The following is a 12,139-nucleotide window of genomic DNA, read 5'->3' on the forward strand; positions in this document are numbered from 1 at the left end:
GCCTGCCTGGAAAGCACAAGGTCCTAAATTCAATTCCTGGTACCAAAAACAAAACAAAACAAACACAACTTTTAGAGTACTCCTTTCTTTTTGATTTCATTAGAATTTGAAGAGTATTGCTGTTAGATATTCCCTAAAGTTCTTACAGATTCAGGAGTGAATCTATCAGGACCTTGGTTTTTCTTAGCTGATAGTTTTTGTTTTGTTTCTTCAATCTCATTTTGTGATACTGGATTATTTAGAATTTTTGTTTTTGTTTGTCTTGGTTCAGCTTTGGTAGTTTGTATATATCTGGAAATCTATTTCCTCTGAATTCTCCATTTTATTAGAGTAAAGATTCTCAAAATAGTTACTAATAATTTTCTAAATTTTGACAGCAATCCGGTTGTGATTTCGTCTTTTTCATTTCTAATTGCATTATTTGGGTCTTTTCTATTTTTTTTTTTTTTCTAAGATTGGCTGGGATTTGTCTATTTCATTTATTCTTTCGAAGAGCCAGCTTTTCAATTCATTGATTCTTGGACTGGGGATTTAACTGAGTGGTTCCCCGCCTAGGTACAAAAAAAAAGTGATTGACAATTAATAGATTCTTTTTATTTTTTTAGTCACAATTTCCTTAAAATTTCCTATTCTGATTTTTATAATTCCCTCCTCGCACTAGCTTTGGTTTGGATTTCTCGTTGTTCTAGGATGAGGAGGTACATCATTAAGTTATTTATTTGGGATTGCTCTATTTTCCTGATGTAGACATTCACACTTATAAACTTCCCTCTTGGAACTGTTTTCATTGTGTCTCATAGGTTCCATTATGTTGGACTAGCATTATCATTTGATTCTGGGAACTGTCTAATTTCTTCCTTGATTTTTTTTCTGTGACTCATTGATCATTCAAGAGAGTATTGTTCAATTTCCATGTGTTTGCATAATTTCTGTGGGTTTTGCCATTGATTTCTAGTTTTATTGCACTATGACCTCATGATATGAATAGGATAATTTCAATTCTTTTGCATTTACTTAAGCATGCTTTATAGGCTAATATGTAGTCAATTTTGGAGAAAATCCCATATGTTGCTGAGAAGAATGTGTATCCTGTTGTTTGATGGAGCACTCTATAGGTACCTATTAAGTCTAGTTGTTTGAAGATGTGGTTCAATTCTGATACTTCTTTGTTGATTATTTTAGCTAGTTGATCTATTGGTGATAGTAGGATATTGAGGTCCCCCATTACAATTATGTTGGTATTTATCTGGTTTTCCATATCTACTAGTGTTTGTTTTATGAAGTTGGGTGCACTGGAGTTTGGTGCATATATGTTTATAATTGTTATCTCTTTCTGTTGAATTGTTCTCTTAATATGCAGTGAACATCTGATCAGTTTTGGCTTGAAATCCACTTTGTCTGAAATTAAGATAGCTACTCCTGCTTTTTTCCTGGTTCCTATTGCATGGAATATTGGTTTTTATTCTTGGATTTTTAATCTGTGTTTCTTTTTGGATTAAATGTATTGTATACAGTATATGATTGGGTTTTGTTCCTTGACCTAGTCTACCAATCTGTGTCTTTGGATTGGGGAATTGAGACCATTCACATTGAGAGTTATTACTGAAAGGTGTTTACTTATTCCTGTCATTGCACTAATTTCCTGTTGCTGATTCCCCCCACCGTCCTGCTGCTTTTTGCTTAGCTGCTCACCCTGCCTGGTGTATTCATTCTATTAGATTGTTTTTTGCATTGTTGGCTTCAGTGACTCTTGCTAAGATATCCTTGAGAATATTTTGCAGTGCTGATTTGGTGGTCATGAATTTCTTGAGGTGCTCTTTGTCATGGAAATACTTTATTTCACCATCAATTTTGAAAGAAAGTTTGCAGGATATATAAGTCTGGAAGTTACCTTTCAGGACTTGAAATACTTCACTGCAAGCTCTTCTGGCCTTTAAGGATTGTGTTGAGGAGTCTGCTGTAATTCTAATGAGTTTATTTTTATAATTTAATTGATGGTTTTCTCAAACAACTTTTAAGATTTTTGTCTCTATGTTGGATTTTGGTGTTTTGACTGGTGGAATGTCTTTTGATGGTTGTCTTTTTTTTTTCCCACCTTATTAATACAGTGTTTATTTATCTTTCCTCTGTCAAACCCTGAGCCTGGACTGGGGATTTAGCTCAGTGGTTCTGCTGCCTGCCTCACAAATGCAAGCTCCTGAGTTCGATCCCCTGTACAAAAAAAAAAAAAAAAGGCCTGAGCCAGACACTTTCCCCAGGCAGCGTGTGGAAGAATATGGGGAGGAACATATAGGACAGATGAGACATGAGAGAAAGAACTATGTGAAGTAGAGATGGCTCCTTCATGTGGCAAAGAGGATGAGAAAGGCCACCATCAGGCAGAAGAGCCCCATGGCCTCTGAGAGGGCAAAACCCAGAATGGCATAGAAGAGCTGCTGCTTCAGAGAAGGGTTCCTGGCATAGCCAATGATTTGGCTCCCAAGCACAGTCCTAATCCCAGGCCCAGAGCCAGCCACCCCAACTGTGGCAGCCCCAGCCCCATTGAACTTGGCTGCTGTATCGGTGTCCCTTGAAAGGGTGCTGGTTTGGAGGCTGCGGCTAGGGATGAGTGAGGTCAGGGGACGAGGGACTGCACAGCTGCTGAGGCTCTCATCTGTCCATGTCCTTGGTCTGTTCAGCACCACTGCAGACAGTGGGCAGCTCAGCCGTGGGGCGGTGCTCTGGATCAGGGAGCGGGTGGAGACAAATCTGGAGCAGGTGTATATTTTCAGAGGGTGAGGGGCCATGGGCAGGAGAGCTTCTCCCAAGGCAGAGAAGACAGAGGATAGTTCTCTTTTGATTGTGGCCATTTAGGGTTCTACATAGCTCAATTATCTGTATGTTGAATTCTTTCCCTATATTTGGAGAGTTTTTTGCTACTATTTTTATGAACAAGTTTTTTATGCCCTCTGTGCTGTCTTCTTATATTTCACTTATTCCATTAATCTTAGATTAATCTGCTTCCCATCATCTAGCAGCTGTGGAATCCAGTTTTCATGTTATTTTATTGTTTTTAAGGTATTTCTGAGTAGTTGGTCTTTTAAAGAAAAGCATCCCTATCTTCTAATTCTGATATTCTCTCCTCACACTGGTTACTTCTACTGTTCATATAGTCAATATAATTTTTAATCTACTTATTTCTGTTTGCAACCTTTTCATGGACTCTAGTTCTCTGCTAAATTTGCTAAATTCATGTTTTGTTTAGATTATTTTGTAAATCAGCTAGCTTTTTTATTAATGTCTTACGTAAGTTCCCTGATCATATTGTTTATTGCTAGTTATATTTTCTGTGAGCCTGATGAGCACCTTGTTGATCTGTTTTTAAAATCTCCATTTGAATAATTTGGCTTGTGGCTTTTGCTTTCCTCCCCTTGAATGCCCCATAAATCGGCTTTGGGTAAGTTGGAGTTTTGGGAGGCATTTTGTTGCTTTGTCTTCTTGTGTTTTCTATTGTTCACTTATTTTGTTTTGTGCTTTGGGTGCTTTGGTATATGGTTGCTTATAGAGCAAAGACTTTCTTGCTGGTGTGGAGATCTCTTTAGTTAGTCTGCTTTTTAGTGATGGACTTGGGGCAGGCCAAATATAGTCATTTCCTCCATTCCAAGATTAAATTGTCTCTGTTAATATGCGTGGGAAGGATGCAGTGTAATTGGCCCAGCACTTGGTTTTTCAAGAATGGGCCATAATCTGCCACCTGCCTCGCAAGTGCAAAGACCCGAGTTTGATCCCTGGTACCTAAATAAATAAAGAAAGAATGCACCATAATATTGTTAATTTCACAAAGATAATCTGGATATTGGCATATAGAGAAAACCTATTAATAACAACAACTATGTTACATAGGCAATATCGGGTAAATCAGCAGCAGTAATATCATCCAAAACAAACTGGATACTGACATACCATAAAAACCAAGAATGTACCACCCTTAACCTTAGAAATAAAATCTATAATTATAGTATAAGCCCTAAGACAAACCAAATATTGACATTCAACAAATATCTACTAAATGTAATAACTATACCTCCACTAATAGAAAAGAATTAAACAGTAGTAACAGAGTTAACTATCTAAAGATTTAAAAAGCTTCAAGTTGTTGGGGGTTTTGAATGAGAGAATATGAAAATGAAAATTTGAAAAATTATGGAGTAGAAGGATATTTATAAAATTAGATAAAGGTAACAGAAAAAAGAAATAGAAGATAAAAGAAAAAAGGAGAGAACAGAAATAATATAGCAAATAACAACACAAAAAAATAAAAAAAAAGAAAAGGTGAAAAAGGGAGTAAGAAAAATAATAAAGAAAGAAAATAAAATTAGTCCAACAATGAAAAAGACAATTTTTCCTCTGTATTTTTGAATGATTAGTTTCCTTCTAAGACCCACAGTTTTGGGGTCCAGAAAAATCTCAGTTTTCTCCACCTAGCCTTGCAGCTTGTTAGTTCGTGAGGTGGACCACCTATTCCAGAGACCCTCCCCCCTTGTTTATTCCAGACTGTGGCAATGTTCACATCAAGACATGTTCTTGCTCATGTTGGTGAACAGAGAACACAATCAGACCTCAGATCTGTGCTGGGTATAGGCAGCGGGGCAAGGGTTCAAATGCTTAATTTTGACAGGAATTTTCAGACCCCACTGTTTTTTAGTGCAACTCAAGCTGGGCCTGTCTTTTCACTATGGGGTGGGGTGGAGGCCCTGTCCTTCCTAGCCTGAGTTTTAACTTCTCAGGGGATCTCTTTCTAGCCCACAACCTGTCCATGGCTATCTCTTGTCGCTGTATCGACCAGTCACTGTGGGAAGATAACACTGGGAGCCCTGAAGTGAAGTTGCTTTTTAGTTGTAATGAGTCCCAGATTTCAATAATCAACTCCATCCTGAAAGTCACACCTGATCAAGCACTTTCTGGTGTTATAGCTGGTGCCCATGCTGGAATCTGTCTATAAGATGTTCCCTCAGAGCAAAATCCTATGTTGTTTCTGCAGTTCGCAAAGGCTTGTGGGCTCTGCCACCATTTCTCTGGATCTCTCAGCACTGGGTGCTTTCCTTGTTTCTAGGGATCCAGGTTCCTCAGAGCCACAAGAGCCAAGGAAAGAGTCCAAATTGTTTTCTTCTTTTCTCAGTGTTGTAGACCATCTTTTAAATTTCTCTGTAGAATTCTAATTTTTCCTGTCAGCTCCTTCCTGATTCCAAGCAATCTGCTTCTCTTTTTTTCTTCACTAAGTTTTTATTTTCTAGTGTCGGGATTGTGGATCTCTGAGAAGTTGAATTTTTCTATCCATCACTATGTTGCCATTTTCCTCTTCCTAAGGTTCTAGACCAGTCCTGGGAGCTGGACAAGAAAAGGTAATACTATGCTGGCCTCTCTTTATCTGAGACCCTGACTCCTGCATACTCTTTCTACATTGGGGCCTCCTCTTTTTTCGTATATGTGCTGCTGAAGCGAGCACTGGACCTCTTCTTGTTAATGGATGAAAGGAGGAGGGTAAACCATTCTTCAACATATCAGATATAACTGGACATTGAATTCTGATTTAACCTCATTTAGAAAACCCTCTTCAGTAAAATTACTACTACTACTATTATTAGTAGTAATAGTAGTAGTAGTCATTGTACTGGGAATTGTACCCAGGGCCTTGTGCATGCTAGGAAAGTGCTCTACCCCTAAGTTACATCCCCAGGTGTTTTTATTTTATTTTGGGATAGAATTGTGCTAGATTGCCCAGGTTAGTTTCAAACTTGCAGTTCTCCTGCCTTAGCCTTCCAGGTAGCTGGGATTACAGGCATGCACCACTGTGCCTGACACAATTCTCTTTAAGGAGGGTTGTTGTATTGGTTAAAAGAGAATCATGATGGGGACTTAACAAATGTTAGTTTTCTTTCTTTAATCCATGAATTCATTGGTGTCCTTCTAGGAAGGTCAGGATAATCATTTCTAATTTGTATAACTGAATGGGAGCTAGGGATGACCAGAGAAGGCCAGGAAGGTTTGGCTCAACCAGATGAAGCTGGTGTTCTTATAGCCCAGCAGCTTTCCTGAAGTCATTTTTGGGGAGTTCTATGGGGCCTAGTGTGGTAGAATCAAAGATGTTGGCTAGTGGCAACATGTGTCAGGGTATTAGACAAAGGGTCAGGGAGGGAGACATTGTAAGGCCTAGGATATAGACACCAGCCCTCAGCCTCAGGAGGGGAATAAGAGGTTACGTTTTGAGGGTTCTGAAAACTAGTATTCACCTAGATCATTCCACACACAGTGTGTGTGTATTTGTGTGTGTCCTTCTGAAAATGAAACCCCTGCACCCCACTCCCTCTGGTCCATCAGATAGGAAAAACTCATGCTCTAGATTCAAGGCATTTCCTATGTTGGAATATAAACAAAATCTAAGAGGACTAGAGGGTAGACTAATGATCTACAGAAAGACAGGATGAGGACAGCTGGTTTAAAGATAGTTAATCTAAAAGGTAACCTTGAAGCTGGGGACAGGGTGTCATTGGGATGTCACTTGGGGCTGTTTGAGATCTTCCTGAGAGGAGCTACCCTCCCCAGGCAAATGTTCCAGGCTCTGGAGCCAGGCCTCACTGCTCCTGAGCCCCTTTGCAGTCAGCAGCAAAAGTTGGGACCAGGTCATTGACCCAAAAAGGGAGCACACAGAGGCGATCTCCTTGGGGACCAGGCAGTGTACAGTCCACTGGAAGCTGCTCCAGGAAAACTGAAGAAGGATGATTCCCAGAGGACATGGCTTATGACCTCTGGAAGGCACTCCGTGGTACCTTTGGCCCTGGAACCTAATAGAGGGGGTGGCCAGTGTGACTTGCTGTGTGTTCATCTAGGCCTCGTTCTCCATTGGGAAACACATAGAACTCAGAATTAGCCACATGTATATTAGGAGGCACTGTTCTTCCTATCTTTAGCTGCTTGTGGTGGAGAAGTAATCCAGGACCGCTCTCCCCTCCTTCTTTGTGCCCATCCTCCACTCCCAGCCTGCCCAACCCCTGAGAAAGTACAGCTCAGGGGTCCCCTGGGCTGCACAGGAAATGCTTTGTACACTATGGGTCAGCCAGGCTATTTTCTGTCCCAGGACTGGAGGGAGGTTGGGCTGAGGGCAGTCAGTCATGAAATACTCCGCTGTTTTCTGCCTCTTTCTTCTGTGGCTTTTTCTGGGTCTCTCTGAATGACAGCTCACTACCTCTGTCAATGTCTCTGTATTCTCCTTCAGGTCTGAGAATCATTTTGACTCAATACCATTGTCACCTTTCACTGGCTGATGACCTACACACTCCAAGGCTCTTCAGACAGCTTTCTCTGACTCCCTTTTGTCCAGGTTGACTCCCATCCCCAATGCTCCCAGAGCTTGTGCAGGGTGATGTTTTCCAAACAGTGTACTGTTGTGGGTGAGTTACATCCCTATCTGGGCTGCAGGCAGGTACCCTGACTTAGTGTTCATTAGCGTCAGTACACAAGACACACGTCCACATGCGCATCTGTGATTACCTCAGTGACTCATTTTCTCAAGTGATGGGAGACTACTATATTGGTTAAGAACCCAGAGTCTGGAGCCTGACTGCCTGAATGAGGATCTTAGCTGTAACTTGACCTTGGGCGAGTTACTTAAATTCTGTTTCAGTTGCCTCCATTGTAATATGGGTATAACATTAATATGTGTGTCACTGAGTTCTTGGGAGAATGAAGGGAATTAGTGTGTAGAAGCATGGACAGTAAGTAGTGCCTGGCCCGTACTAAGCACTTCCAAATGTTACTAGATTATTATTTCACTAATCGTGAGATGGAGAAATTTGCATTTACCAGTACTTCCCCCAAGGAGAACACTGTATCTGTTTGGAAAGGATATTTTGTCTAGTTACCGGTGTCTAAACCCTCTTGTCAAGAACTATATTCTTGAGTAATGAGAGGAGTACCCAACTGATTTCCTTCCCTTCCCTCTCCACCCCCCACTTCCTTTCCCTACTTTTTCCTTTCCTTTCCTTTCCTTTCTTTTCCTTTCCTTCCCTTCCTTCTTCAGTGCAGGGGATTGAACCCAGAGCTTTCCACATGCTAAGCAGGTGCTCCATCAGGGAGCTACATGCCAACCTCTGAACAGCTGTTTGGGCAACTTCAAGACTTTTATTTGGTTGAGTGAAATATAAAAGTTTTGGGCTAGAGCTACATTGCTTAAGACAGAAAAGTCTGGGACAAGGACAAGAAGGAAGATATATTCGTCTCCCATCACTTCAGAAACAAATGATCACAAGTTTAATGGCCTAAAATAACACAAGTTCATACTCGTGGCTCTGGAGGTCATGGTTCATGGATATCACTGGGCTAACATCAAGGTGTCAGCAGGCTGTGTTCCTTTCGGAGGTTCTAGAGGAGAATCCATTTCTTTGCCTTTTTTCACCTTTGGAAGGCTGCCTGCATTCTTTGGTATGCAGTTCCTTCCCCTTCTGTTTAAAGCTAGCTCAATTCCTTGTCACATCATCATGTTTTAACTTCCACTTCTGCCTTTCCCTTACACTAGTAATGACTCCTTTGATAAGAATAATCTCTCTAGGGCCAGGGATTTAGCTCAGTAGGTCCACTGCCTGCCTCAAAAGCACAAGGTCCTGAGTTCGATCCCCAGTACCCCCCAAAAAGGAATAATCTTTCTATTTATCTCTCTATTTTAATGTCAGCTGATTAGCAACTCTAAACACAGATCCGGTTCGTTAGCAGCCGCTTCCTAGGAATTGGCCCCTTCCATGAGCCCTGGGCTTATCATCAGGAGGCCAGGGACCTGGCAGGATCAGGCAAGTTTCTAGTTTCCCCATCCAAAAAAACAAAAAGATTGGGTTATTTCTGCTGAACTTATTCCTATAGAAGAACATTCTCTATTAGCAGCACTCATTTTATTTCTGGAATGAACATTCACTGTTCTGCTGTCCTATCTCCTGTTTCTTGGCAAGTCACAGCCCTGCCAAGCTCAACCAAATAAGAGCCACCTCCTTTAGAGAAAGTTCCCAGGAGTTGCTATTACCTACACAAGAACTCTTTTTCAGGACCACTCATTAGGAAAAAGATGTATTTCTTAGTTGTTCTCCACCACAATGATAACTTCACATCTGAAGAATGCACTGCTCTTTAGTGGGTACTTTCATTTAAAATGTCTCAATGGATACATTTTCTTTTTTCAGATGAAGAAACCAGGGCTCAGATAATTGACTACCTTTCCCCAGGGTCACATAGCTGTGTGGCCTAACCAGGGCTGGACCTCAGCATCTCTGCTTCAGTCAGGCCCCAGCCACCTGCAGATTGCTGGCTGTCTGTTCCCTTCCTTCTGGCTGTTGAAGCAGGTGGTGAACTGCTCTGGTTGCCCTGTGCTGCCCATGATGTTGTCCCCCTTCTGTAAGGGGGTTTCCTGGGGGGGAATGTGAGACCCAAATGCACAGAGAGTGGCATTGTTCTGCTGCACCTGGAGGGTGAGCTCATGTCCTCAGACAGGACAGAGAGGCAGGGAGGCTGGAGAGGGTCTGCGTGGTTCCCTCAGCGGAGGTCCTTGATTCCATCTTCGCTGCCCTCTCCTGGGAACTGGCCCTTTTCATGAGCTTTGGGTTGACAGTCAGGAGGCCAGGGACCTGGTAAAGCCAGAAAAATCTCTCAGATACCCTTCCAAAAAGCAAGAGGGTTGGGTTAGTTAGGGCTCCCTCAGTGGAGTCTGCTGGATTTAATCCTATAGAGCACACTCCAAAAAAGGGTTGTGCCTATTTTCCTATTTTGTCAGCAATCCAGTCCAGTCCAGTCCAATCCAGTCCAGTGCAGTCCAAATTGTCAGATTCCACAGCTACCGTGTGCAGGCCTTCTGCAGGATATATCAGGGAAATATAGAGATGGGCCCAATTTGGTCAGTGTCTTCCAGGATCCCCATGTTTTTGTGGGGACTGGCCTTGGCCTTGTCAGAGGACCTGCGAAGCTCTGTGAAAGAGAAGTCCCAGTGGAAGAGAAGACTTCTGGAGAAGGTGCCCCTGACTTGGGTCTTGAGAAAGGGGAAGGTCTGATGGGAGGGAGGACATCCCAGGCTAAGGGAGCAGCACAAGCCAAGGGGTATGGGGAAGCCAAGGGGATGGTGACCTGGTATGAACATAGTAGCAGATAACGCCTTAAAGTCCATGTTAAAGAGATTGGCTTTTCTGCGGTTGGCTATGGGGAGTTGCTGCAGATTTCAGCAGGGGAGAGTCATAATAGGCAATTTGGTGCACAGGAAGAGCCTGGGTTTGGGGACCAACCACCAGATGTTGCCATGTATGTGCTATGGGCAACTCATTTGATCTTTCCGGGTCTCGGTTTCCTCATCTGTGAGAATGAATTTGGGAGGATTGGAGGTATTATATTATTTCTAGTCCTTGAAATCGGAGGCACCCAATAAAGGATGCATTGTTATTATCATCACTCAGATCTCTGTGCTAGGATACTGAGCCCCTCCACTAATGAAATTCCTCCAGAGCAGGGACTGTGCCTTTTGTCTCCTAATTCTTAGCACAGTTCCTGGAACAGAAGAGGTGCTAGGTGACATTCTTCGGACGATGGGTGGATGAGTACAGCTGATATGGAGGAAGGAATGGAAAAATGTGATTGGTGGCAGGGAGGCCACTTGTGGAGGGATCCAGGCCAGAGACATGGAGCTGGCCCTGGAGAGTGATGATGGGCTCTGAGAAAATGGAATCTTCAGCATTTGGCAGCTCTGTCAACATAGAGGGTGAGGAAGAGTGAGGCTTCAGAGCGCTAAGAGGCTCTTGTCCTGTATAAGCAGAGAAAAAAAAAAAGCACTTATTTTGAACTTGGCTTTTGAAGTGCTTGATGCACATTGAGATGGGCATGCAGATCAGCCTATAAGAGAGACTGGGCTACTTTTGTGTGAATCTTGGATTTTGTTCCCAGGGTTGAAGTACACACAAAGAGATTTTACTTCAAAATATAGACACAGTTTTTGGACAGGCTGCCTCTGGAGATAAGCAGATTCCTGCTAATGGAGGTGATAGGAGCAGAAGCTGGGCAGCCATTGGTAGAGAGGCAGTGGTCCAACTGATGGCCTCTGCTGTGTAAGAACCATAAAACCTCAGTGGTATACAGGTCACAGTCTAGAGTTGCTGTGGGGTTGGCTAGGCAGCTCTGCTGACCATTCAGAGGTCTGGGTGTTGGTCAGCTGTGGTCGCTTTAGACTGCTTCAGCCGGTGGATGATGTGGCCTGGTCTGCTTCACATATCCTCATCCTCCTGCAAGCTGTCCTTGTATTATTCTCTTGTCTCTTGGGTTAATTTTGGGAGGATGGAGGATGGTGGGGGTGTAAAAGAGCAGACATGAAACGCAAGCCCTCTGGAGGCCTTGGCTCAGAGCTGGCACAGTCACTTTTGCACTGTGTTGGTCAGGGAAGGCCACAAGATCCAGGATCTGGGGACTTAGACTCCGACTTGTAAGTGGGGGAAGCAGCAAAGGCTTTAGGTACAGACAACAGTGAAGAATCGGGGTCATTAACACCGAGGAAGGAAGACTGGTGCTTAGATTAGCATATTTCAATCTGAGCTCTGTGCAACCATAGGTTTTGTGCATTTTCCTAGAGATCCTTGGAAGGCTTTGGGGAGATTTTGAGTGGGTTGGAATTTTCCTTCTAAACTGTTGTAGCCTTTTAACTTAGAATGAATAATGGGAAACCACATACCTGGCATATTGTATCTCCCTGTTTAATCTTCTAAGTCCCCTTAATGTTTTTGTTAATGAAAAAACACTGAATTGTAGACAGGTTAAGTACCAGCCCAGAGTCACGTGGCTGGATGGGCCTGTCCTACTTCTGTGCTTTACACTCCCATATTTCCAACCCTGGGACTGCTGATTTGTTTAAAAGGTGGGAAAGACCCAGATCTGGAGGACTGGTAAAAGCACAGGGAGAACGTTAATAAGCAGAACGTGGGATGGCAAAGAAGCCTGCGGTCCTGGAGGGTGGGTGTGCTCTGAGGGTTCTCAGGCAGAGCCTGAGTGCTGAGACTGCCCAGGGAAATCTTAGCCTAGGGGCCAAAGTGTGGGATAAGGAAAGCTGTTCTATTTTTTCATCCAACTGATAGCTCCTGGATGTCTACTG

General features: G+C 42.8%; 1 pseudogene; it reads right to left on the reverse strand.

Moving 5' to 3' along the window:
- Nucleotides 1-2,342: 2,342 nt before the first annotated feature.
- On the reverse strand, nucleotides 2,343-11,729 carry LOC104877002 (annotated as a pseudogene).
- Between the last annotated feature and the right edge of the window lie 410 nt (nucleotides 11,730-12,139).

This window comes from Fukomys damarensis, unplaced genomic scaffold, assembly GCF_012274545.1.
Source record: "Fukomys damarensis isolate Sample0158 unplaced genomic scaffold, DMR_v1.0_HiC HiC_scaffold_23, whole genome shotgun sequence".
In the NCBI taxonomy this organism is placed as follows: Eukaryota; Metazoa; Chordata; class Mammalia; order Rodentia; family Bathyergidae; genus Fukomys; species Fukomys damarensis.